The following is a 27,204-nucleotide window of genomic DNA, read 5'->3' as shown; positions in this document are numbered from 1 at the left end:
GAAAAAGGCGTTTTCAGACATGGAAGTTCTAAAAAATTTCACCTTCCATGTTCCCTTTCTCAGGAAGCTCCTAAAAGCTCTCTCCTGCCAAAGCAAGGGAGTAAATACACCATGAAAGAGGAAGACATGTTATACAGTACTAGGAAGCTTGGACACTGGAGTATATGCTTAACAGAGATTGGTCTGTGAGTGGAATGTTTTAAAAGACTTTTTGGGTCTGAAGGTGTAGTTCAGTGGTAAAGTATGTGCTTGGCATGTGCAAGGCCCTGGATTTGATCCTGAGCACTGAGAAAAAAGAAAAAAAAATGAGCTAAGGAAGTGAAAGTTGAAAGCAATTATTAATGTCATCAAAAAAGGGTATATGATGTTGAATATATTTATCTAAAATTAAACTATAGCTATACTGGGAGGATGGCAGATGTAAAGCAGATGGATGGTGGTATAAAAAAATGAAATCTTCTGTTCCCATAATAGAAAGTCAAGTGATAATATCTAAAAGAGAGAAAGCAAAAAATACCGTAGTTTTATATTTAGTTTCACTATATAGTATTTAGGAGTGAAGTGTCATGAGGCTTGCAACTTACATTTTAGAAAATTTATCCCAAAAGTGTGCGTAATTTATACATATAAATTGGTGTAAGTATCGGAAACAACAGGTCAAAAGCAATACTCTGAAGACAGAAATAGGGGTACAGTAAGCAGTGGGTCTAGGACAAGTCTTTTCTGTGAGAAGACTTTTTGTTTTATTTTTGGACTTTCTAAACTGTAAGCAAGTCTCACTTAGACTAAGAATCAAAGTTTATTTAAAACTTTTGTAAAAGGGGGGATAAAGGACTCATGGTCTAGTTATATGCCACCATTAACTAGGTGCATAACCCTGGATGAGTCCTGAACCGTGGAAGACTGCAGGTTCTGGATTATTGTGTAAAGAAAGTTGCACTAGCCCCTCTGTTTCAAGTCAAAATTACTACTCCTATGATTTTTTTTTTAAAAAAGCTTATTTTATTTCTTCAAGCTTTATCTTTCTTCATTATCTTACATTTTCTCTATTTGAAGATTCAAAACTATTTCCAGATGATCAAGCCACATTTACTAGAAAAGAAATTCTACGTGAGATTGACTTTAGCTGTTTTGTCCCAAAATTTGCACTTGTGCTCAGACTTTTCTTTCTCACAGTCAACAAGAAAAACGTGTTCTTCTAGGTTCCTAGTCTAACATGGAAAAAAATATGGAGCATGTGGAACAAAAATAGCTCAAACGTAGCATCACTTGGGGAATAATTTGGGTTTGCATAGTTAAACGAAAAATCTCCAAAGTCATATTCGCCAGAATTACATCCAAGAACAACGTTTTATTTAGCAACTAACTGAGATGAATAGAAGCTTCAGTAGCTCCAAGCAAAGGCTCTATTCATCAAATTTAAGGACACAGGCAAAGGAAATTGATTCATTTTTGGACCTGATTGAGTTTCCACAGTTAGGTGCATTGGAGGGAGACACGACCTGAATGCTCCAATTCTGTGGTCACTGCCTGCATGTAATCTGGTCTGGAACACCCCACCCTTGTGTCCTCAAGTCCTGCTAGACTGCCCACATGGAAAAGCCTCTTATCTCCATACCACTTTTAGGGTAATCAACAAAATCTTTAAATACCTTTGATCTCTAAACAGAAAAGCAACTTTCCCCTGGAAGATTCATTTATGTATGAAACAGGAGATGCATGAAGAATTGGAATATCTTATGAAAAGAGAAGGTTCAGCCCGGTGTCTTACACTTAGTTTGTGTTCTGTCAATGCTTGTGAAATAAATCAAAGGCCTCTTATTAAACTGATTATGTTTACTACTGTTTCCAGATTCATTTTCACTTCCTCTCCATTATCTTGAGAGCCTGTGTGGGAGCTGGAAGGCCTTTCTCCTGTGGTGTGTTCTCATTGCCACTTCCAAAGCTCTTTAGGGCCACATGATCACTGGCTCGATGTCTTCTAAAGTGTAAACTCCATAACGGCAGGATGGATCAAGTCTGTCCCCTTCACAACACATAATTCAAGGCATTTTATAAGTGCTTAGAAAATACTTGTTAGAAGATTATTCACTATTCCTGAAATCAAGGCTTGGTTCTGGTTTTCTTTTCTCAACATCTAGGAAGCTATTTTAAGGTTGGCCTGCTAGGTCCCTTGTTAACCCATTAACCTGGGTTTTTAAACCCTGCCCCTGGAGTCAAAAGGCCCTGTGCTTGAGCCCTAGTTTGGCCTACTAGCTGTGTGGGACCTCAAACAATTTACTTAAATTCTCTGAGCCATAGTGTCTTTACCTCTCAAAACAAGAGGATGACAGCTTCTTCTCAAGATTTTGGTGAGAGTTAAATGAGCATGTAAATACATACATATGCTCAAATCATATACATATGGTGTTATGATGTGTGTGAAAGAATCTAACCTATCATAAGTAACATTAGATCTTTTCTGTTTTCAGTCCAAGTTACTGATGCATAGAATTTCTTGCACATAGTTTGTAGGGGGCTATAAACTATTTTAATAGTTCAAAAATACTAATAGAATCATTATGTTTCTTATAATGAATTTAACTAAAATACTAAGTTCCTTTGGCAACTCTATCAACTTATCTGTGTTCATCAGCAATCTTTCTGGGTACACACACAGATTAATTAAAACTGAGAAAGTGAATTATTCATATGTGTAAGTTAGTAATAAAAACTCAAAATATGGAGGTTATGAGGTATCCTTGGTTATTTGGAATTCCAAAGGGTCCTTAGTTATTCCAGACCAACTCTTTGGGGTCTGGCTCTCAACTCAAGCATCATGATGGGCTTACAGAAATTTGAGGACTAATGTGTTTTCTGCCAGATACATAGAGTGTTTTGAAAAAACACTGAACCAGTATCACAACAATCATACACATTCCAGCTAGGCAGAGCTATTATAATTTCACCTGAAACTCATAGCAAGTACATATGTCTAGTTTATGTTAAAGAGTTTTATTTCTAATAACGAAGTAGTGCCGATGAGTAATTTTAGTCCAGAATCTCAGTGTCAGGAAATGACACCGGCATTCTAAAGAAAAAAAGTTATATTTAAGTAGTCTATATTATTTGTGAAAACCTATAAAATCCTCAAGTTTCCTGAATTTAACTCTTAAAATATTTCAAGAAATTATTAGCTAGGATACTTTGGGGAAGTAGTGTAGAGCAATAAAGTCAAAGAAGAGTAATTACTTACTAGCCTAATAAACATGCTATAAAAAATCTTAATTGTCCCATCAGATCTGACTTGTTTATTACTGGATTCTTTTGGAACTGCACTGCTTATGGGATTCATGTTTGTGGTGGTGGTGGGGATTTTGGTAGTATTTCCTAAGTCTCATAATATGTAGATAAAGTTCTGGTCTGTTTTTTTTTTAATCAAATTTCTCATTATCCTGATTTGTGGAGAGGACATGTTTAGCAAAGTAATTAAACATTAAGCCATTGTAATCATGAAGTAAGATTAATAATTTCTTAAATTAAGATGTTTTAGATCCCCTCCTTCACCTTTTTATCATTATTTTGTTGAAATAGTGATATGAAATAATGATGTGAAAATCTGCTTCAAGGAAGACTGATGTAGCACAAATATCCAGGTGTCACTTGTGCCTGTTAGGCACATAAAGTGACTTATACTTCTGTCACCTGTCCATAAAGGTTTGATGTGTGTTTTATCTTCCTTCCTCAAGGTCACTTTTATAATTGATATCCTAAAGTACATTTTTAAAATTATCTGTACTTATTTGAATAAATAGGATCTATTATATTCCTTTGATTACAATATATAGAGTAAAAATAGAAAGCAGTGAGTACATTCATCACAGCTTGGATCTTGAAAAGTATGAAAGGAAGCTCTCAATTTTCTGGATGCTCCATATGTCATATAATATCTCATTTTATTCATCTAATAATCCTATGAAGTAGGTGGTATAAATACTGTCTTGCTTTATAAACGAACAAGCTGAGGCTTAGAGGTAATTTAAGTTGCTTGTCCATAGTGAACTAGTACTAAAATCAGGACTCAGTCTCATGTCCTTTTACTTATAGTTACATATTTCTCTTGTTAAAAATTGAGGTGAAATTTACATCATATGAAATTAACCCCTTTCAAGTGTACAATCCAGTGGCATTTGGAACTTTCACAATATTATCTAATTGCCATCTCTAGCTAATTCCGAAACATTCTCATCACTCCAAAGGAAACTCTGAACCCTTAAGCAGTCAGTCTCCCTTCCCCAGCTCCTGGCAACTACCAATCTGCATTCTGTTCTCCTGTTCTAGATCATTCATATAAATGGAATCATAGAATATGTGACCTGTTTTGTCTGGATTTTTTCATTTAGCATAGTGTTTCAAGACTCATTCACATTATGGCATATATCAGTAGTCCATTACCTTATTATGGATGATTAAATTTCATTTTATGAATACATCACAATTTCTTTATCTACTGATGAATATTTGGGTTGTTTCCAATGTTTGGAATTCAGGTCCCAGATTAGAGGTGGGCTGTGTCCTGATTGCCAGTGGAGTGTGGTGGCAGGGAGGCCCCAGGGAGGCAACAGCAAGATGTGCAAGATGGACTTAAAGCCCACCCCAAATGTCCATGTTCCAATTCTTGGTACCTGTGAATAAGTTACTTTACATATATAAAAAAAAGACTGTAGGTATGAATAAGTGAAGGATCTTGGGGCGAGTGAGTCCCTTGGGATTACACTGAGTCCCTAGGTGGACACAGTGAGTACCTTGGATTACACTGTGTCCTCTAAGGAACTCAGTATAATCCCAAGAGCTCCAAGGGAGGCAGTTCGACAGAATCAGTGAAGGAGATGAAATGGTGCTTCCTGCTGTCTGTGAAGATCTAGGCAGGAGGGCCGGAGATGTGTTCAGTAGTAGAGCACTTGCCTAGCATAGGCAAGGCTCTGGGTCCAATCCCCAGCACTGCAAATAGGAAAAAATTGTGAAGATGTAGGACAGAGCCATGAATCAGGAAATGCAGGTGGCCACTAGAAGTCGGTGAAGCAAATAAGCAGAGTCTCTTCTAGAATTTCCAGAAGGAACAAGTCCAGCTGACTACTTTGCTTTTAGCCCATAAGACTCATTTGAGTCTTCTGACCTCTAGAACTGCAAGATTATATATTTGTGGCTTTCAAGTTTCTAAATTTCTAGTAATTTGTCACAGAAGCACTAGAAAACTAGCTAGTGTGGGCAGGGAAGAGCAGGGGAGGTTGTGCTGCAGATCTCCTGCACCCCAGAATAAGTCCAGCAGCAGCAGAGCTAGCAGAAACCTGAAGAAACTGTCAGGGACAAGTGGGTGACTCATGTGCAGTGGTGACCAAGGACCCAGCAGACTCCCACACCCAGTGCCCTGTAAAACAGGCACACCCCAGAATTTCCCATCACAATTCTAGGGAAGGCTGAAGGCTCCCTCTGAGGTGAGATTAAATTTCTGTCACCCAGGCTAAATGGGCACTTAAAATATAAAGAAAGTGATTGTTCTTGCACACTGAGCATGGGGGCTGAAAATTCTACTCTCTACATAAAAATGTTTCATTTCAACTTAGGAGGAGGGCCACATGCTCTTGGTAAGCTTGTTCTAGTCTATCTTCACAATCTCATGAGGCAAGCATCCCTCATCATCAATTTGTTTCTGAAAATATAACACATAGTGGATTTTCAAAATGAGAAATACTATATTCCATTATTTTTAAATATGAAAAAGAAAATATAATGAATTCCAGGCTTATTCAAAAATTGCAAATCAATTTGTTCCAAATACCACTGAACAGCTTAGACATCTATGTAACAATCTCCTGGGGATTTCTTCATCATATAAAGCACTAAGAATACCAATCACCTAATTATTAAATATATCCGTGGACATTTTGTGTTTCAGACACAATAGAATATAGTATTACATACCAACCACATTTTCCTACACAGAAATGAACTGTAATGAAAATAAACAACAGTCATATTTGTGAAAGACACATGACAAAAGTAAGTAACACAGTGCAGTCCTCTGGGGAGGCTAAGATTCAAACTGTGCTCTCTATAGATTTTGCCTCAGGTGTGCACCATAAACTTTGTTGTGCCTATGTGAATTCCTCAAAACTTGGGGGCTGTCATGTACTTTGTGGTCAAGGTGAGGAAGTTTTGGTAAGGAAGTGGAGTTGTTAGTAATTATATCAAAACTGGAACTATTTGGGGTAAGGTGGGATATGTGATCATTTTACTTTGTATCTTGGAGAATGAATTTTGGGCAAAAGTCTTTGCAAGTATTATGGCAACTGTTTGGATGGTGAGAGTTCAGGTTTTTGTTTTGTTTTTGGACACAATATCTTTGGTTTATTTATTTATTTTTATGTGGTGCTGAGGATCAAACCCAGGACCTCACAAGTGCTAGGCAAGCACTCTACCACTGAGCTACAGCCCCAGCTTGAGTTCAGTGTTTACTTATTCCTGTTTTTCAAACAAGAGAAAACAAGATCAAAGAGAATAAGCATTTGCCCAGAGTCACACAGCAGTTTCCTCAGTAGAGTGGGAGTTCAAAATCAAGTCTGCCTGCTGGAGATCCAACATGGCAAGGAGAGATCAAGTCTCTGACCTCTTTAGCTGCACGGGCATAGGGAGTTGTAAACCGTCTAAATGCTGTTTGCTCAGAATCACTAGGCAATGCTGAGCTGACGTGGATCTGGGGCGAACAGTCTGGGCCTCTCAGAACACCCACCAAACCCGGATCGGCTGAATTCAAGCTCCCGTTCGCCTGCTTCTCTCAGACAAACTGCTGTGACTCAGCACTAAACGATCCCGTTGAATCAACTGGTCAGCCCTTCTGAACCTACGGAGGTAAATGCCAACCGAGCCTTCATAGGCAGTGGCCACAGGATTGAAACGGGGCTTGGGAGAGACAGTCAGGACCCACCCGTTGCATTGGTCACCCGGCAAAGGGAACGAACGGACACCATTTGCGTGGGATACCACCATGGCAGAGAACTAAAGTCACCAAAACACGGCGGAGGAGATAACTTCATTGAAACCGGTGGCGACAGGTGTGTAATCCCCTAGCCTTCCCTCACCACACAGCGGGGAAACCTTAAGGGCCCCTCCCAGCTCTCCTGTGAGCGTGATAGCCAGACCGAGGGAATCAGGAGTGGCACGGGACCCATGGCGCAGAACTCCCAGCTACCGCTCCCACCAGTGCTGACAACTGAGGTCTCTTGCACCAGCTACCGGGGGCATGGCTACCGGAGGGCAAGCAAAATTCACTGAGGATTCTCAGCCCCAAGCTCTACAAACTTAGGGTCTGAGGGAATGGCAAACAGGGAGAGTGTGCCCAGTCGTTCATGAAAACAGGGCTCCCGGGAGCAGCAGACCTGGCATGTAGCCAGTATTGTGGTGAGCATCACCAGTGAGCAGGGGCCTGGCTTGAGGAAAAGTGGGGAAGTGACTAGACACAAGAGAAGGCCCTAGGCACTCAGGATTGGAGACACGCCTGGTCTGGGAAGAGGAGCTGCTGCACAGTGATTGGTTCCCGCGTATTGAGAGGAGAAGCTTGGCCCGGTGGGCACAGCTCCACCTACTGGAAGAGAAGTTAATCAAACTCTAAGACTGCATTTATTAATTTTTTTTTACTTGGGTTTTTTTTCATTTTCATTTTTTGTTGTTTTTTAAAATTTTTTAAATTATTTTTTAATTTTAATTTTAATTTTTTTAATTTTTTTTTAAATTTTTTTTCTTTTTTTATTTTCTATTTTTTCCTTTTGTCTTTTCATTTCTTTTCAATTTCCTTATTCCCCCTTCCTTGAATTCTACCTCCTTACTCTCATTCTCTTTATTGACTTCTTCCCTTCCCTTCTAATACCTTTCCTCCCAAGCCTCAAATAAATTTATAGGAGTAAACAGTAACTCAGCAGTCAAATAGAACAAGAAGTAACATGAGCAGCATGAAAAAGCAAGGAAGAAAAGGAGTACAAACAATGCAGGACAGCCTAAATATTCAGGAGGACCTAGAGGCATCAGAAAAATGGTCAAATAAAGAACTCAAGGAATACCTTAGACAGATGGAATGGAACCTTAAAGAGGATACGAGACAGCAAATTCAAACAGTGAAAGAACACATTGAAAATGAATTACATAAACAGATAAAAGAAGAAATTAAGCATCTTTATCAGGAGATAGAGATTATAAAATAATCAAACAATGATTCTAGAAATGAAGGAAACTATAAACCAAATTAAAAACTCAAATGAGAGTATCACTAACAGAGTGGAGCAAGTAGAAGCCAGAACGTCAGATAATGAAGACAAAATATATCATCTTGAAAAGAGTCTAGCCAATTCAGAAAGGTTGGTGAAAAATCACGAGAAAAACATCCAAGAGATATGGGATAACATAAAAAATCCAAACTTAAGAGTCATCTGGACAGAGGAAGGTATAGAGGTTCAAACCAAGGGAATGAGCAACCTGCTGAATGAAATAATTACAGAAAACTTTCCAGAAATAAAAAAGGAATACAAATTGTAGATGCATACAGGACACTGAGCATACAAAATCACAGTAGACCAACGCCAAGACACATTGTTATGAGGATATCCAATATACAGAACAAAGAGAAAATATTAAAAGCTACAAGAGAAAGGAGGCAGATTACCTTCAGGGGTAAACCAATAAGGTTAACAATGGATTTTTCATCACAGACGCTGAAAGCCAGAAGATCCTGAAACAACGTATTTCAAACACTAAAAGACAATGGATGCCAACCAAGAATTTTGTATCCAGCAAAATTAAGCTTCAGGTATGACAACGAAATAAAAATCTTTAATGATAAACAAAAGTTAGAAGAATTTGCAGCCAGAAAACCAGCATTGCAAAACACTACACGAGGAAGAAATGAAAAACCATAACCAAAACCATCAGTGGGAAGTGCCTCAGTAAAGACAGAGGGTGGGGGGAAAGCTAATCATGGAAACACAAACTATATTTAAAAAAAAGTTAAATAATCAAACATGGCTGGAAGTACAAACCATATATCAATAGTAACTCTAAACGTTAATGGCTTAAACTCTCCAATAAAGCGACATAGGCTGGTAACATGGAATAAAAAAACAAATCCAACAATATGCTGCCTCCAGGAGACACATCTGATTGGAAAAAACACACAGGCTGAAGGTGAAAGGTTGGGAAAAAATATACCACGCACACGGTCCTCGTAAGCAAGCAGGGGTGGCCATCCTCATATCAAATGAAATCGACTTCAAGACTAAGTTAATCAAAAGTGATAAGGAAGGACATTATATACTGTTAAAAGGAAACATTCACCAACAAGACATAACAATTATCAATATTTATGCACCAAATAATGGTGCTGCGATGTTCATAAAACAAATTCTCCTCAAGTTCAAGAATCAAATAGATCACAACACAATAATTATGGGTGACTTCAACACACCTCTCTCACCATTGGACAGATCCTCCAAACAAAAGTTGAATAAAGAAACTATAGAACTCAATATCACAATCAATAACCTAGACTTAATTGACATATATAGAATATATCAACCATCATCAAGTGGATATACTTTTTTATCAGTAGCACATGGATCCTTCTCAAAAATAGACCATATATTATGCCATAGGGCAACCCTCAGTAAATATAAAGGGGTGGAGATAATACCATGCATTTTTTTCTGATCATAATGGAATGAAACTGGAAATCAATGATAAAAGAAGGAAGGAAAAATCCTACATCACATGGAAAATGAACAATATGTTACTGAATGATCAATGGGTTACAGAAGACATAAAGGAGGAAATCAAAAATCCTTAGAGATAAATGAAAATACAGACACAACATATCGGAATCTATGGGACACAATGAAAGCAGTTTTAAGAGGGAACTTCATCGCCTGGAGGTCATTCCTCAAAAAAAAAGAAAAAACCAACAAATAAATGAGCTCACACTTCATCTCAAAGCCCTAGAAAAGGAAGAGCAAAACAACAGCAAATGTAGCAGAAGGCAAGAAATAATTAAAATCAGAGTGGAAATCAATGAAATGGAAACAAAAGAAACTATTGAAAAAATTGACAAAACTAAAACTTGGTTCTTCGAAAAAATAAATAAGATCGAAAGACCCTTAGCCATGCTAATGAAGAGAAGAAGAGAGAAAACTCAAATTACTAACATACGGGATGAAAAAGGCAACATCACAACAGATACTACAGAAATACAGAGATAATTGGGAATTATTTTGAAAACCTATATTCCAATAAAATAGAAGATAGTGAAGACATCGATAAATTTCTTAAGTCATATGATTTGCCCAGACTGACTCAGGAGGATACACACAATTTGAACAGACCAATATCAATGGATGAAATAGAAGAAGCAATCAAAAGACTACCAACCAAGAAAAGCCCAGGACCGGATGGGTATACAGCAGAGTTTTACAAAACCTTTAAAGAAGAATTAATACCAATACTTTTCAAGTTACTTCAGGAAATAGAAAAAGAGGGAGCTCTTCCAAATTCATTCTATGAGGCCAACATCACCCTGATTCCGAAACCAGACAAAGACACTTCAATGAAAGAAAACTACAGACCAATATCTCTGATGAACCTAGATGCAAAAATCCTCAATAAAATTCTGGCGAATTGGGAACAAAAACATATCAAAAAAATTGTGCACCATGATCAAGTAGGATTCATCCCTGGGATGCAAGGATGGTTCAATATACAGAAATCAATAAATGTTATTCACCACATCAATAGACTTAAAGATAAAAACCATATGATCATCTCGATAGACGCAGAGAAAGCATCCGACAAAGTACAGCATCCCTTTATGTTCAAAACATTAGAAAAACTAGGGATAACAGGAACTTACCTCAACATTGTAAAAGCTATCTATGCTAAGCCTCAGGCTAGCATCATTCTGAATGGAGAAAAATTGAAGGCATTCCCTCTAAAATCTAGAACAAGACAGGGATGCCCTCTATCACCATTTCTATTCAATATAGTTCTCAAAACACTGGCCAGAGCAATTAGACAGATGAAAGAAATTAAAGGCATAAAAATTGGAAAAGATGAACTTAAATTATCACTATTTGCGGATGATATGATCCTATACCTAGAAGACCCAAAGGGGTCTACAAAGAAACTATTAGAACTAATAAATGAATTCAGCAAAGTGGCAGGATATAAAATCAACACGCATAAATCAAAGGCATTTCTGTATATCAGTGACAAAACTTCTGAAACGGAAATGAGGAAAAACACCCTATTCACAATATCCTCAAAAAAAATAAAATACTTGGGAATCAACCTAACAAAAGAGGTGAAAGATTTATACAATGAAAACTACAGAACCCTAAAGAGAGAAATAGAAGAAGATCTTAGAAGATGGAAAAGTATACCCTGTTCATGGATAGGCAGAACCAACATCATCAAAATGGCGATATTACCAAAAGTTCTCTATAGGTTTAATGCAATGCCAATCAAAATCCCAACGGCATTTCTTATAGAAATAGAGAAAGCAATCATGAAATTCATATGAAAAAATAAAAGACCCAGAATAACAAAAGCAACTCTAACCAGGAAGTGTGAATCAGGCAGTATAGCGATACCAGATTTCAAACTATATTACAGAGCAATAGTAACAAAAACAGCATGGTACTGGTACCAAAACAGGCGGGTGGACCAATGGTACAGAATAGAGGACACAGAGACTAATCCACAAAGTTACAACTATCTTATATTTGATAAAGGGGCTAAAAGCATGTAATGGAGGAAGGATAGTATCTTCAACAAATGGTGCTGGGAAAACTGGAAATCCATATGCAACAAAATGAAACTGAATCCCCTCCTCTTGCCATGCACAAAAGTTAACTCAAAATGGATCAAGGAGCTTGATATCAAATCAGAGACTCTGAGTCTGATAGAAGAAAAAGTTGGCTACGATCTACATACTCTGGGGTTGGGCTCCAAATTCCTTAATAGGATACCCATAGCACAAGAGTTAATAACAAGAATCAACAAATGGGACTTACTTAAACTAAAAAGTTTTTTCTCAGTAAGAGAGACAATAAGAGAGGTAAATAGGGAGCCTACATCAGGGGAACAAATTTTTACTCCTCACACTTCAGATAGAGCCCTAATATCCAGAGTATACAAAGAACTCAAAAAATTAAACAATAAGATAACAAATAACCCAATCAACAAATGGGCCAAGGACCTGAACAGACACTTCTCAGAGGAGGACATACAATCAATCAACAAGTACATGAAAAAATGCTCACCATCTCTAGCAGTCAGAGAAATGCAAATCAAAACCACCCTAAGATACCATCTCACTTCAGTAAGATTGGCAGCCATTATGAAGTCAAACAACAACAAGTGCTGGCAAGGATATGGGGAAAAGGGTACACTTGTACATTGTTGATAGGACTGCAAATTGGTGTGGCCAATTTGGAAAGCAGTATGGAGATTCCTGGGAAAGCTGGGAATGGAACCACCATTTGACCTAGCTATTGCCCTTCTCAGACTATTCCCTGAAGACCTTAAAAGAGCATACTACAGGGATACTGCCACATCAATGTTCATAGCAGCACAATTCACAATAGCTAGACTGTGGAACCAACCCAGATGCCCTTCAATAGATGAATGGATAAAAAATGTGGCATTTATACACAATGGAGTACTACGCAGCACTAAAAAACAACAAAATCATGGAATTTGCAGGGAAATGGATGGCACTAGAGCAGATTATGCTAAGTGAAGCTAGTCGATCCCTAAAAAACAAATGCCAAATGTCTTCTTTGATATAATGAGAGCAACTAAGAACAGAGCAGGGAGGAAGAGCAGCAGGAAAAGATTAACATTAAACAGAGACATGAGGTGGGAGGGAAAGGGAGAGAAAAGGGAAATTGCATGGAAATGGAAGGAGACCCTCATTGTTATACAAAATTACATATAAGAGGTTGTGAGGGGAATGGGGGAAAAAAAGAAGGAGAGAAATGAATTACAGTAAATGGGGTAGAGAGAGAAGATGGGAGGGGAGGGGAGGGGGGATAGTAGGGGATAGGAAAGGTAGCAGAATACAACAGTTACTAATATGGCATTATGTAAAAATGTGGATGTGTAACCGATGTGATTCTGCAATCTGTATTTGGGGTAAAAATGGGAGTTCATAACCCACTTGAATCTAATGTATGAAATATGATATGTCAGGAGCTTTGTAATGTTTTGAACAACCAATAAAAAGAAAGAAAAAAACCCAAAACAATAAACTTTACTTATTCACTAACGTTGCTAATAAATAATGAGTTGTGAGATGATTTTAAAAAACAGTCTGCATGCTACACGTGTGTGTGTGTGTGTGTGTGTGTGTGTTAAAGACTTTGATCTCGTTTATGAGATTCAGAATTCTCATCCTAGCCTCACAACAGGCAGTCGGGCAGGGCGGGGGCAGGGGGGGGGCGCATAGGACAATTCCTTTTTCTAGGCTCTGAGTTTACCACCACCAGTGCTGATTCTCAGGGGCTAATTCTTCTTGAGTTCTGGGTCTATTCTGGGACAGCAGAATAGCAACTCCAGGTCGTATCCCTGAGTCAAACAGAAGTAAAGTTGCAAATGCTGGGCCTTCTAGAACTGTGGCAAATGATAGCAATTCAGTCTTCCAGGCTGCGCACTTCTGCCCCAGTGCATGCCACCTTGGCACCCAGAACCGGGCCCGGGCACATAGTCATTCCAATGATGAAGAGCCATTCATTCTTTTAACTAGTATATACTGAAATTTGTTTATAACCATGATTCTTTTCATGCCCTTGTATTCATGTGTTCAGTGTATCAAATCACCACAAACTAGGTGACTTAAAACAACAGAAATTTATTCTCTTATAATTTAGTGGGCTAGAAATCTGAAGTCAAGGGGTCAGCAGGAACAGCACCATGCTCCTTTTTAAGATGCTAGGGAGGAATTCTTAGTTCTTCCTTGTCTCTTGCAGCTTCTGGTGGTTTTGTGTGTGTGTGTGTGTGTGTGTGTGTGTGTGTGTGTGAGAGAGAGAGAGAGAGAGAGAGAGAGAGAGAGAGAGAGAGAGAGAGAGAGAGAGAGGAGAGAGACTCTCCACAGGGTCGTCTTATCAGGACACCAGTCATTGGATTAAGGACCTGAGCCTGCTAATTCAACATGACCTTGTCTTAAATCCATCTATCAAGAGCCTATTTCCAAATAAGATCACATTCCAGAGTTCCAGGTGGATATGAATTTTAGGGAGACACTTTTTGATCCCGTGCAGCTCTCCTCTACTTCACACAAAATCACCTCTTCTGTGTGTTTGTCAATGCATGATCAAGATTCAGACATGCCAGAATACCCACATGAGGAGAGCCTTGGGTGCCCATCTGGCAGTACAAGGTGGGATGTGGGCAGGGCCAGAGACTTTACTTGAAGCCATGTTTGCCTAGATCCTTTTATGAGATTGGAGACAAGTCCATTTCCTTTATGATGAATATGCATTAAGGGGTAGGAGGTTCTGATGGAAATTTGGGACTGATAAAATTTTTGAAACACTCTTGTGGTCACCACTATAGAAAGGGTTTTTCAAAAACCCTCCCTATTTAAAAAAATGAAGAAATTATTTTCCATAGCCACCTCATTTTTAAAAAATCATCCTTCGAACAAATAGGATGATTTTTGGAACTGGAACAATTTTATTTCTCAACCTAAGGAATTTGAAAGAGTAATCTTTTTTTATGTTTTGCTCTGGCCTTGTTTATGTCAGATCCTGAATAATGGAGTCTTGTATAACTCCTTTTTCTTCACTTTTTAAAAAAAATTTTTTTAGTTATAGATGGACACAATATCTTTATTTTATATATTTATTGATATGTGTTGCTGAGGATCAAACCCAGTGCCTCACGCATGCAAGGCAAGTGCTCTATCACTGAGCCACAATCTCAGCCCCACTTTTTTATTTTATATTTTTAAAGATATTACAGTCTTGTCATTTTAAAAAGCCACATCTTTGTTCATCACACACACACATACACACACACACAATGTGAGATGACAGAAATATTAATTAGCTTGATATTGTGGTGATTATTTTAACATATATATGTATATAGCTAATCATCATGTTTGTACATCTTAAATATATACAATTTTTATTCATCAATTATACCTCAATAAAACCATGGGAAAACTTTGAGGCAAATACTTTGCTCATCACTTAGTTCTTGACTTGCTGAAGAAATCAACCTGGTTCTTTTGTGCTATGTACTGCCAACAACCCCTGGGTTGTGTGTGCCTTGAGAGCAAGTACTACTCTGATTCATCTTGGTCTCTGCTGTATATCTTACAGTGTGTCTGGCACAGAGATGGTACTCAACCACATGTTTGTTTAATGAGAGAACACCATACATGAGAAAGAGACAAGCCTCACTTCCTTTGCTAATTGGATGTACTAATTTCCTTTAGAATGTTTCCTTGTTTTCTCTAAGCTGCCATGCAGAACTACACATTTGTTCCTGCTACTGCTTGGTGGTCTCTGTGAGCACCTCTGATAATATGTTAGCATGAGGTTCCTTCCTCTATCTAATACCTGTTGCTTCTATGAGGACTACACAACAAAGAGTGTGAACTTCAAGTTAAATGTGATTTAAAGCTTCTAGATGCTAGGTACATATTCAGATGTAGAAACACCTCATAAATGTGCAAAGATGAGATTACTGCCTGGATTCCACATAGAATAGGCACACTGCCCTGCTGTCTTATAAATACCAGTGTTTATAGTTAAAAAAAAAATAGTCTATTGAAGCTCATGCTCCATAAAAGTACAAATGTTCCCCACGAAGAGAAATTGTGGGGAATTCATGACCCATGTCTAGGACAAAATATGGATCATTAAAACCAGCATGTCTCAACCTAAGTTTTCAACAATCACAACTTTGGAGTCACAAATACTGGTCTGTCATAATTTTGAGCAGGTTCACCTTGAGTACCTAGTTCCTTGGGAAAATTGTTCATAGAAAACTCCCTCTAACTTTACTAGATTTCTAGGCTAAAGAAGCAGTGATTCTCCTTTCTCAAGTCTCTCTCATTTTTGCCCAACGTTAATTTAATTTTGAAGACAGTGGTATACCCTGAACATTGTATAACACATAATATTTCAACTCAGATCAAGAGTGAAGCAGAACTGGATAATGAATTTCATTTTATTTTCATCTGAGGCTGAAATAAAAGCGAGAAAATGTTGGATAAGCCATTAAAGACTTTCTGTCAAGCTTGTACTGTAGTGGTACCCCCTCTTACACCAAAGAATCTTAATTAAACTTTTCCAGAGACCCTCACCATAATTGCTCTTACTTCCAGAATATCAGCAAAAATTTTTGGAAAAAAAAACTCAGTGTGGGATAGGACTTCCTTATTTTTAAGTTGCTCTGTCTTGCAAAACCTAAGTTTGGCTGCAGACTTGATGATGTTACTTCTGCTTTTGTGGTAAAACTTGTAAAATCTCTTGATTAATATAAAAATGGAAAAATCACTTGTCATATAAACCTGCAAACCCTTCCTCCCACTGGGTAGAAAGTTCAAAGAATTTTCAGACTCATAGTCCAGAGAAATTTTTTTAGCAATAGCCCCTCTGGACCCTGTAGCCAATAAACCTGCTTTCTGAAAATTCCTCAGGTGTCCAGCCTCTTCTGTCCTACATCAGTACATGCCTCTGTACACCCTAAAGACCCTAGGTGGGGAATAATTATGTACTGTAGTATATTTGTTGGTACTTTGGGTGAAAAGTAGGATGTCTCAGTTAACAGCCCAGCCTCACCGAGGCTGTGATGTCTTTTAAGAAACAACACAACTCTAGAGAATGACCGTCATGGCCATGTTTCCCAGACAGCTGGCATCTTTTGATTCCTTTTCTCTGATGTGCCACCAGGAGGTGACTCAGCTTCTTGATCTCTCCTAAGAACCTGCTCTTATAGACCCAAAGGCTCCATCTCAAAATCATACTATCCAAGGGAAAATATGTGATTTGTCAGCTCATCCTGATCCAGCACAGAGTTTACCTCCAAGCAAAGATCTTGGACAAGGCCACCTAGGTAAGTACAGGTAGCTTTACTGGGTCAGGCTCACATTCCTGGTCAAATGAGTGGTGGCCAGTGTACTGCTTTCACATGATACATACCTCTAGTGATGACTGAGGGCAGCCATGGAGATGACAGGCACAGGGAAGTTTCCTTGCTCCTGACATTCCTTGTTCCCTCTGAGAAGTGAGAAGACTTCTCTATTCTTTGTCACATTTTTTTTTCTTTCCTCATTAGACCTCTGTCTCCCCTGACCTACCACATTCCTCACCCCACCCCAACACCATAACATCCAGTTGTGAAGGTTGCTCTTCCATGTGTGCTCACTTTTTGAAAAATATCTCTATTTATTTTTATGTGATGCTGAGGATCGAACCCAGTGAGGTAAGTGCTCTACTACTGAGCTACAGCCCCAGCCCCATATGTGCTCACTTTTGAACTCAGAAATCTAGAAACTGAGTATGTTTAATAAATGAGGTTTCCTCTATTTTGCCAAGAGCTGATGTTATGTTACTTACAAATTCTGTATTCAGTGTAGGATTTATGAAAGCCCTGTAGTTCAAAATTAATTTGATGGATTTCTCAGAATATTTGGGGCTTTGCTAGGACCAGCCAAGTTCCTGGTTCTTTCCTGTGTGAATTAGATCAAAATGTTTTAAACTTAGATTTCATGGCCCCATGATTACCCTCAATGGGGCTTATTTAGAATGTCTCAGCAATGCTCCTATGTGAGATATGAGTGCGTTCTGCCAATCCACAGATGTGTGCTGGCATTTTCTATTAAAGAGAACACTCTAGCTTGTGCTTACGAGATCTTAATGGGAATTATTAGACCATAGGGAAGGCTTGTAAGAGATAATGGTAATGTGGTAATTTTATCAGGTATTCCATTGAAAGAAGGAATCTCTTAATTTTCCCTCTCTCATTGGAAGAACTGTTTATGAAAGAGTAGTCAGAGGGCTGTGTGAGAGCCATGTAGGGGCTCAGGGGCAAAGACCTCCCACTTCAGCATGGATTTAGGAGTACAAGTAGGTACTAATCAGGGACATGATTCAGTTGGTAGCTCTTTATGATTGGCATCATAAAAAGAGAGTAAGCTCTGAATACTAGGCAGGGCACCAGAAAGACTCCAGAAACAGGAATAAGGTGGACTCAAATCATCTGTGTTACCAACCCCTATCTCCTACCTCTGCCACGGCTTCTGAGGATCATAAGCCACCAGCTGGCTCATTGGCCTTTGTCTCTGATAAGCCTCCATGTGGTAAGGGTTTACAGCTAATTCATTCATTCATTTATACATTTATTTATGTATACCCTCATTCATTCACTCATTCATTCACTAATATACTTGCTCCTTCATTTAACAATGATTTGACAAATATCTGTGTAGAGCCTTTATTCGACTAATGGAATTTTGGATTCTGAATAATATATGAAGATAAAGGTGAGTCTTATCCCTGTTCTCCAAAACTTCATGATTTTTATTTGAGAGACAGGTGTAGCACATATTTTAGAATTTAGTACAGTATATGGCAGGTTAGAATGTTAGTGCTACAAATGTGATCCAGGTAGTATGAGCTATAGAGTTACTGTAAAGATGTGAGCAATAGGGACTACCTGGAGGAAGCAGGACTTGGGTGGGGTGGAATATTGAAAGGTAGGGGCCAGTGAGAGGTATGAGATAGGAGAAGAAATCTTAAAATGGAAACTCAGAATAACCAATTGTTTTTGTGTGCCCATTTTGTGTCCTGCAAACTTTCTGAACTTAGTTAACTCTATTATTTTTTTTATTAGTTCTAATAGGTGTTTTGTTGGTTTCTTAGGATTTTCCATACAAGATTATTTCATTTGTAAATAGAGACTGGAGTCAAGTTGCAAGGCAGAGAATGAGGGTATATGGACAATGAGAACTTAAAAATGGCACATGAATTTTCCTCACAATTCCAGTCTCTATATATGCATAGAATTGTGCTGTATAACCATTTAGAGGTGAAAATATAATCGACCTTGTTTTTGCGCCATAGGTAAATAAGGACACTGGTGGCATAACTTTGGAAATGCCAGCTATCCTTGGAGCCAGTTGTTCCCACACTATGAAGATAGAAGAACACAAGACAAGGTACTGGAGCAATTAACCATCTGTGTAAACATGCCACATGTTCCTTACAGTACCATATTTGTTAACTGGATTATCTCCAAGATACCCAAATTAGGGACATATATACAGCATTTAATATTCTAAATACCTTTCCCATTCTATCAATAACATGTTCATAACAATAGTGGGGATATATAGTTGAACCTTGAAACACAGAAATATTAACAACTTATCTAAAGTCACTCATATATTAATTTAAATGTTGGAGTCAGATTTAAACCCAGATACCCAGAATTTTAGACTTGTACCCATTGACTCTTGTGTGTCTATATTGCCTGTGTACATAGCATATGCCTCCCAAAAGAAATCATGAGTTTAACACCTGTTAGCAAGAATAATTAAAATAGGGAGCCACCAAGTGGTGTGCCAAATTAATAAATCTTTCTGCAAACCACATCATGAATTACATAAATTATTTGGAGTTTTGTGTAATGGTTAAGATTACATTTGGCTACAAAAAAAAAAGTTTTTTTTTTCTTTTTGTCTTGCTCAAAAAGACTTAGGAGGGCAGATCAAGGCTAGTTTTGTAGCTCAGTGATATTCTGCAAAGGACTAGAACTTATACATTGTGGTTTTTCCATCTTTAGCCTGTACCCTTCTTTCATGGCTTTTCAAGATGATGTCTGCACCTCCAATCATGTTTGTGTTCCAGATGGGAAATGAGGGGAGGAGCAAATAACAAAAGCCAGAGGTCTAAAGGGCATGCAGCTGAAGCTGTCTTTCTCTGAGCTTTCTTAGAAATTTCACCTGAAGACTTCTACTTAATCTCATTGACCATTTCTAAGTCAATCCCAGAAACTAAATATGGAAGAATGGGCTCCAAATGGGAGCTGGGTCAGTTAACTCTTGACATGTGCCACAGGATAATCTGCCCTAGGAGCCAAAATTACTAGTTAAGATTCTGCTCTAGGAAACACTTATGGTGGATTCAGAGGGTAAGACCAAGAATTTCAGCCCATTATCCAAGAAGTCAATTGAGATTCTCTGCGACCAGGTTGAGTTTTATAAATGGCAATAAACCCTACAAAAAAAAAAGGCCTGTAGTTATCAGTATGCACAACCTTCCTAGGGAAGAGAACATTTGCTATTTATGTGGTCAACAGTCAATTCCCCTATTCTTGTAATAGCACCCTGTTTTTCCTTTAGAAAATTATTCCTGTCCTAATCTAAATCTATGTGGCCTGGTTAGAACTAAGGCCCATGTCTGCCCAGTCAATATCCTCTATTATCCTCTATTACCTCCATTATAATGATTAGTCCAGGAATATAGGTGAGTGACTCTTGTTAGTCTGTTAACTCTCTCTCTCTCTCTCTCTCTCTCTCTATATATATATATATATATATATATATATATATATATATATATTTGATCTTTTTTATCAATTTTGGAACTTTTGGGAAATATATATATATTTGATCTTTTTTTATCAATTCTGGAACTTTTGGGAAGCATCTTTTCTTTCCCTGGGGTTGCAATCTAGAAGAAAAAGGTAGGGACAATCACATAGAAGGTCCTACTTGAGAAATTCAGAACAGAGGAAGCAGAACCAAGAGGTGAAGGGAAATACTGAGACTTCATTACATTGTTTGAACCCCTGAATCCATCTACACCTGAAATCATAACCTGGTTTTTCATATATGTGTTATCAAATACTTTTTTTTTAAAGTTGAGAGTAGTTTAAGTTAACTGAAGTCACCTACAGTTGAAAGAATCCTCAGTAATACAGGGAGACTACATCAGCCTTGTTCCTTCTTAATACCCTTCTCAGAAAACCACAGTGACTCTCCATATTTACACACACACACACACACACACACAGAGAGTCACACACAGAAAAACACCAATGTGGTTCTCTCTTTTTTGTCAGAAGATAGTAGAGGAGTCCAAATCATCTACTTTCACAACTCTGTACCTGGAAATGAAAACCCAAATAGTGCAACATTATGTCACTAATAACATGGTATCTACACAAATGAAATACAACATTGCTATATGCACATGTACTTCCAATTAATCTTTTACTAAGAAAAATCATTTTGAAAATGCTCCCACTCATTTTACAAAAGCATTCCTTTGGACTAATTCAAGAAGATCTGTAAGAGAATGTGACCAATAGAAAAATCTTGAAAGCAACAGAATAGTAGTGACAAGTTTACTGAAATACTTGATATTCCTTGCTGGCTCTGACACAAACATTTGTTTTAAGAAAATAATTGTGAGAAATGCTTCTGTTTGAAACTTTTGATTTGGAAATCTATACTTAAACTATTAGATTACTGCCAAGTGAAATATTTGTCCACACAAACATATGCTTCAACTGAAAATTTTTGCCAATGTAGACAGACAAGCAGGAAATGCTTAAAATATGGTCAAACATAGCAATATTTTAAAGAGTCAAATTGATAATCACTTAATTTTAAAAATGCTAAGTTTTCCAATTAATATTCCAGTGTCATTTGTCAATTACTGCATTGTAAAAATAAAGACTAAGAATGTATTATATGATTATGCATTATCTTTTTCTTAGTTCTTTTTAATAATCTGGCTGTCTTATGCAAAAAGAGATGATTTTTTTTCTTTGAGTCTCAGAATGTTAAGTCATTGTTCTGTCATTTTTTTTTTCTTTTGAAAGGAGAGTAACAATAGTCTGTAAGGATTTTGGGGAATTATATTTGCTTATTCTAGAATATTTTCTTATATTTTTTTTTACTTCAGAAGAATCTGGATTGATGATCATTTGAAATTCTCAAATGTACTAATTTTTTTTCATAGTTCTTTACAGTTTAAAGAGAGCAAGTCAGAGAATCATAGCTCGTACCACACAGAGTCACAAAGAGGCATTGCCACGCTTACCAAATCACAGTCCAGCGGGATTTCTGCCGTGCTGATGGTTTCATCCAAACCCCTCAGCTATTTTTCGATTGTCTTAATCATGAATTGATTCTCAAGCTTAGACCTGAGCATATTTTATAAAGTCCAGGAAAGCATCTTTTCCAAATTTATCGAATATGATTTCAGAGTCCCCCAAGAGATGGAGTCCTAGCTCTTAGAGGGAATAGCCAGGCATCTGTTACTCTCATGAATAAAGGAATAATAAAGGAAGAAAAATTCACCTGGAGCCCCAGATTATTTGTGTAGGTTCCTGTCCTTGGTTCTTTGCTCAGTCGGTTCCCCTGTGCTAGAATACCTTTGTCTTCCTCTCTACCCTCCCAAATACTGAAAATGCTTGTGGCCCATCTCATTTATGAAGCTTTGTTTGACCATCTCCTAAAGTGATGACTTCCTTTTGTGAAGCTTCGTGCTGTTTATGGACTCTGCAGCCTGGCAGTTGGAGAGAAATGGCTGGTTCTCTGAAGTGCTTCCACAGTGTGGAATCATCGGAGGCAGGGGCCGCACAATTTACACTCGTTTGGCATCCCACACAGCAACCTGCACAGTGTCTTTATTTAGGTCTAGAGACAAGTTTTCCTGTTCCAACAAGGAAACTGAGAATAAGTTATTTTCTTTACTGAGAGGCTCTTACACAGAGAACATACACTCACCAGAAATGGACCTCAAAAATAACCCTTATTGTCATCCTAGATCAGAGAAGAGTGAGGACATCATTCCAACCAGGAGAGTGTATGATGAGCAGGAAGACAGGCTCTCAGGGTTCCTGCAGATACATCTAAGAGCTCCTGTGAGAGTAAGGGTCTTGTTTTCTCAGACTTCTCTGGGAGGGAAAGCCTCAAGGGTCTTTTATTGATGAGGGTCATTGGAAGCCACCTTGGCTCCTAGAGACTATTGTCAGGCAATCAGGGTAACCCACCATGCACTAGGAACCACCAGTCTTCAGAATGTGAATCAACCATAGCACATGTTCCTAATTTAAAACAGATGCACTGTAACATGCTTGCCTCCTTCTGATTATAACTTAAGGCCTATAGGCTTCAGCTAATTTAGGCAACAATCTGGTGACCAAAAGAAGACTATCTTAGAACCAGGTATCATTTGCTAGAAGAGCTTCAAAGGACATTGTCCCTAAGATTCCTATCAATAATCTCTTCTCATACCATAGGTGCTTATTAAATATTATGTATTGCTGTTTATCTGTAAATAACTTTGATTGGGTTTGTCCATTCTAGAAAATGGAAGATTAAATTCCTGGGGAAAGGGTGGGTAGAAAGATGATAGTGAAGGGAATACATGAATAATTGAAGGGGATAGTTCTACTTGTGTAATTATTTTTCTTTTTCATGTCTTGTCAAGACTTAAAAACAAAGAATTAGAAAAAAAAAGAGCAGCTGTTTTTTCACCCAATGGCTATTTATTAAACCTTTATGGGACTGAACTGATGCAGATATGGTTGATACTCTGGAGACCTTTGCGAATTATAATAGCGATTTCCCTGCAAATGGAAAGGATATATTTGGAGAGGCTTTCCTGGGAGAATGAGCTGTCCCCAGGGATTGGTAATGGACTGTGGAGCCTTTCACCTCAAGGTCAGTAGGTCAAATCCAAATCAGGCCTGGGGTGGCTGAGAAGCATTGTATAAGTGACAGCTGTTGGGTGACCAAGGTTCTGCCATATTTCAAGTGAAGTGAACAGGTGCTGTCTGCCGCAGTCCTGGCAGAGGATGAAAGATAGTGTTCAGAAATAGGCTGAGCTTGGTCTCTCCACTCCAGAGGCCATCTTTGACCAGGCTAAGTAAGGAGCTTGCCCTTCCAGTACAGTGTGACAGGAGAACCGAGGGGACACAAACTGCCAGTGCCCCCGAAGAGGAGGGTGTGTCAGTTGAACTGAACTGGGAGGCTCCTGCTGCATCATCTGGGGGAAGAGCTACTTCCATGTGCTGAGCTGGAAAGTGTCTTCCACACCAAGTATCTCATTCCTCAAGGCCTTTCTTTCCCGGCAGTGGCTGGCACTGTTTCTGTCACTGTGTAAGAAGTGAAGATGCAAAGAGATCAATGGGATGCCTGCAGTGATTAAAATAAATGGTGTGGATTTTCCCATTTTTAGTTTTTTCAATATATTTTACACATCTCACATCTTAGATACACAGCATCCTGGAAGTGGGGTTTAAACTGTAGAGTAGAGAGGGAAGTCAAAATTTGGTAGCCACTTTATATAAAGCTAAGGATAGAAAGCCATCATTACTCCTATCCCTTTGTTTGACCTTTGAAGAAACTGAATCCCAAACAGTTTGAGGTGGGTCATGGTGTCAGAATCTAAGTCACTAGCAATAGAGGTGACTCCAACTGATATGAATGGTGAATGGATATATTGAAAGGATATCAGATTACTCACAGCATCGGAAGGGAAGCAGATGTGGCCAATAGCTGGAGAGGCAGAATTTTTACAGAGCCAGGGCCTTGACAGTCCTTCAGTAGAGGCCGCTTTTACTGCTTTAGCCCTGTGCCATAGGTTAGGAAGGGATGCCTCTCTCTGGGCACAAAACTGGCTTCCTCTTGCTTTAAGTATCTATTCAAATTTCTTCAAGGAGAACTCTTCTCTGACTAATATATGCACAACAGTATCTCCCTCCGACCTTGTACACTGTCTTTTCCTCCTTTCCTTTTTAAATTGCCTTCCATTGAATTTATTACTATTTAACAATTATTCATTTATTGTTTACTTTCAGTCTCCAACCCTCTGGAGTGTGAACCTGAGGAGCTGAATGTTTTGTATTGTCCCCTTTGTCCCACTTCTTAGGGATAAAGTGCTCATAGGTTGCCTATGCCTTTAGCAGAGGAAGTTCCTTCCAGGTCAGGGCAAGTCTCCCTTTGGAAACTTCATAGGGGTAGGGATGAGGTGTTCTCTTTCTAGAGCTCTCTCTCCTTTGCTTGCATTCCTAGGTTTTCAGTTAGATGACTTTTCCCAGCTCCTAAATCTTGGTGGAAAGGAGCTTTCTGCACAAACAAATGAACATCTGTAGAAGCAGGAGAAAGAAGCACTGGAGGTCAGCATCCCTGTGTTTTCAGCTAAGTTTTGGATGGAAGGCTAAAGGGACCTGTCCACTATCATGGCTCAGCAAAGATTTCCTCTTAGCTGAACCAGAATCTTCATTTTCCCTTTTCTTCTTACCCACCTCCTTTCACCTGCAGCCCAGTCCTGCCCCCCCCCATCCCTGCCATCCATTTCCCAGGAAAATAAATCTCTAGGAGGAGGCAGGGAGAGTGGATCTCAGGAAACCCTTCTGAATAAATGTCTATATTAATGAATTATTAACTCAGCCACCCGTGACCTTAAACCTAGAAACAGGAGCACCCAGGGCAGAGAAGAGGGCTGCTGAATCCTTTATTGGAGTCCTGTCAAAGGCAACAACCATTTGTTCCCCTCCCCCATCAGGAAAAAATTTATATAAAAGGCAAACTTTTTAATTGTATGTCAAACGAAATCAGATAAAGGGTCTCCCAGACAGGTCTTCTTGTTTTTCTGCCCCTTCCTGCCACTCTTTCCCTGCTCTGTCTTTTGGCTCCATTCTTCCCCTCCCAGCTAAGTGTACAATAGGCTTTCTAAGGATAATTTTCGGGGGGAAAATGCTAGAGAAAATGATGAATTTGGGTAGTTAATTTATCGATCCCGACTCCTCTTCCCACTTGTTTTATTTTAGAGGTCATTAATCAATGAAGAAAAACACCATCGTGTCCCCCGTTTGCATTTAATATACTCACGCTCCTTATTTATTCCTCTGGAACAAATTCCCAGCAAATATTCCCCCATCGATTTGGGAGCATGGATTTTTATCAAGGTTTGATCGCTTCCTAAGTGGTCGAAGTGATTTGTTTCCGCCGTCTTGTAAGTAATGAAGAGGAGGGGAGCGAATTTGAGGGGTGCATGTTTCGCGTTCAGCGGACTCAGTTTCTACCCAACCGCCGCCAGACGTGCAGGGGTGACCAGGTGGGCCCAAGGGTCAGCTGCGGGAGGAGGAAACGACCTCGGCAAAGAGCATGACGCTGCGGAGCTTTCAGTGGTTTCGCTCAAGGCACTGCTCACAGGGGTGATCCCAGTGCCGGGACTGCGCTGATCTCTGCCTCAGCCAGCCCCATGCCAGGGATGTCCAGACTCCCGAAACACTCCCCCGCGACCCCAGACCTTTTTGTTTGTTCCCAAGCCCTCCGAACCCGAATTCTGCCTGCTTCCTTCATTAAAGGTCCCTTTGACACTGGAACCTCGGCTTAGGTCGTCTTGCTGGTCTGGTGTGCCTGGGGCCGCTGGCGCTGGGGAGAGCCTGGACAAGCATAGTGATAGGAATTTGACAGGTCAGATACTCCATGTATAGGCATAGTGACAGGGAACCTTCGCTAACTTCTCTGCCTGTCCCCAGGCCCCAAGCAAGTCAAACACTTCCTATGATACACTCCCTCTGTCATCATTTCGGATGGAGTGGCTAGAGATTTGAGGAGGGTGACCGACCGGAATGCACTTGGCATCCTCACTGACCCGGATTTGAATCTGCCTCCATCACTCATTAGTGGCGTGACTTCAGGCAACCTACCCGGCCTTTCTGAACCTCCTTGGTCCCCATCTGTAATAGGAGGTAATGACAATGCCTGCCTCGCATGGCTGCTAGGCGGACTAAATGCACGTTAAACGCCTATCGCGCTGGCACGTTCAAAGTTCTCAGTAACCGGTCAGCTAATCTTACTATGATGAGAAAATACACCACACCTCACCACACCACCACCAACAACTTCCTAGAATGTGGTCATAAGGCCTCCGAAGCAGTTGTAGTAACTAGCATCTCAAAATCCTAAGACTTTTCAGCCAGAGAGGATGAGGGGAAAGGATTCTTTGGGACTTGAAGTCCTGCAGTCAAGAGCTTGGAAACAGCCAGTTTGGGGAATAAACAAGAAGGTGCATAGGGGCCGCTGCCTCTGCGTTGGGACTTCCATCTTCAGAGCTTCCTGCCTTTCCCACGGAACAGAGAAACGTCCTG

This window comes from Urocitellus parryii, chromosome 1 (assembly GCF_045843805.1).
Source record: "Urocitellus parryii isolate mUroPar1 chromosome 1, mUroPar1.hap1, whole genome shotgun sequence".
NCBI classification, from domain to species: Eukaryota; Metazoa; Chordata; class Mammalia; order Rodentia; family Sciuridae; genus Urocitellus; species Urocitellus parryii.
The sequence above is the reverse complement of the archived record's forward strand: the minus strand, read 5'-3'. Positions refer to the sequence as shown.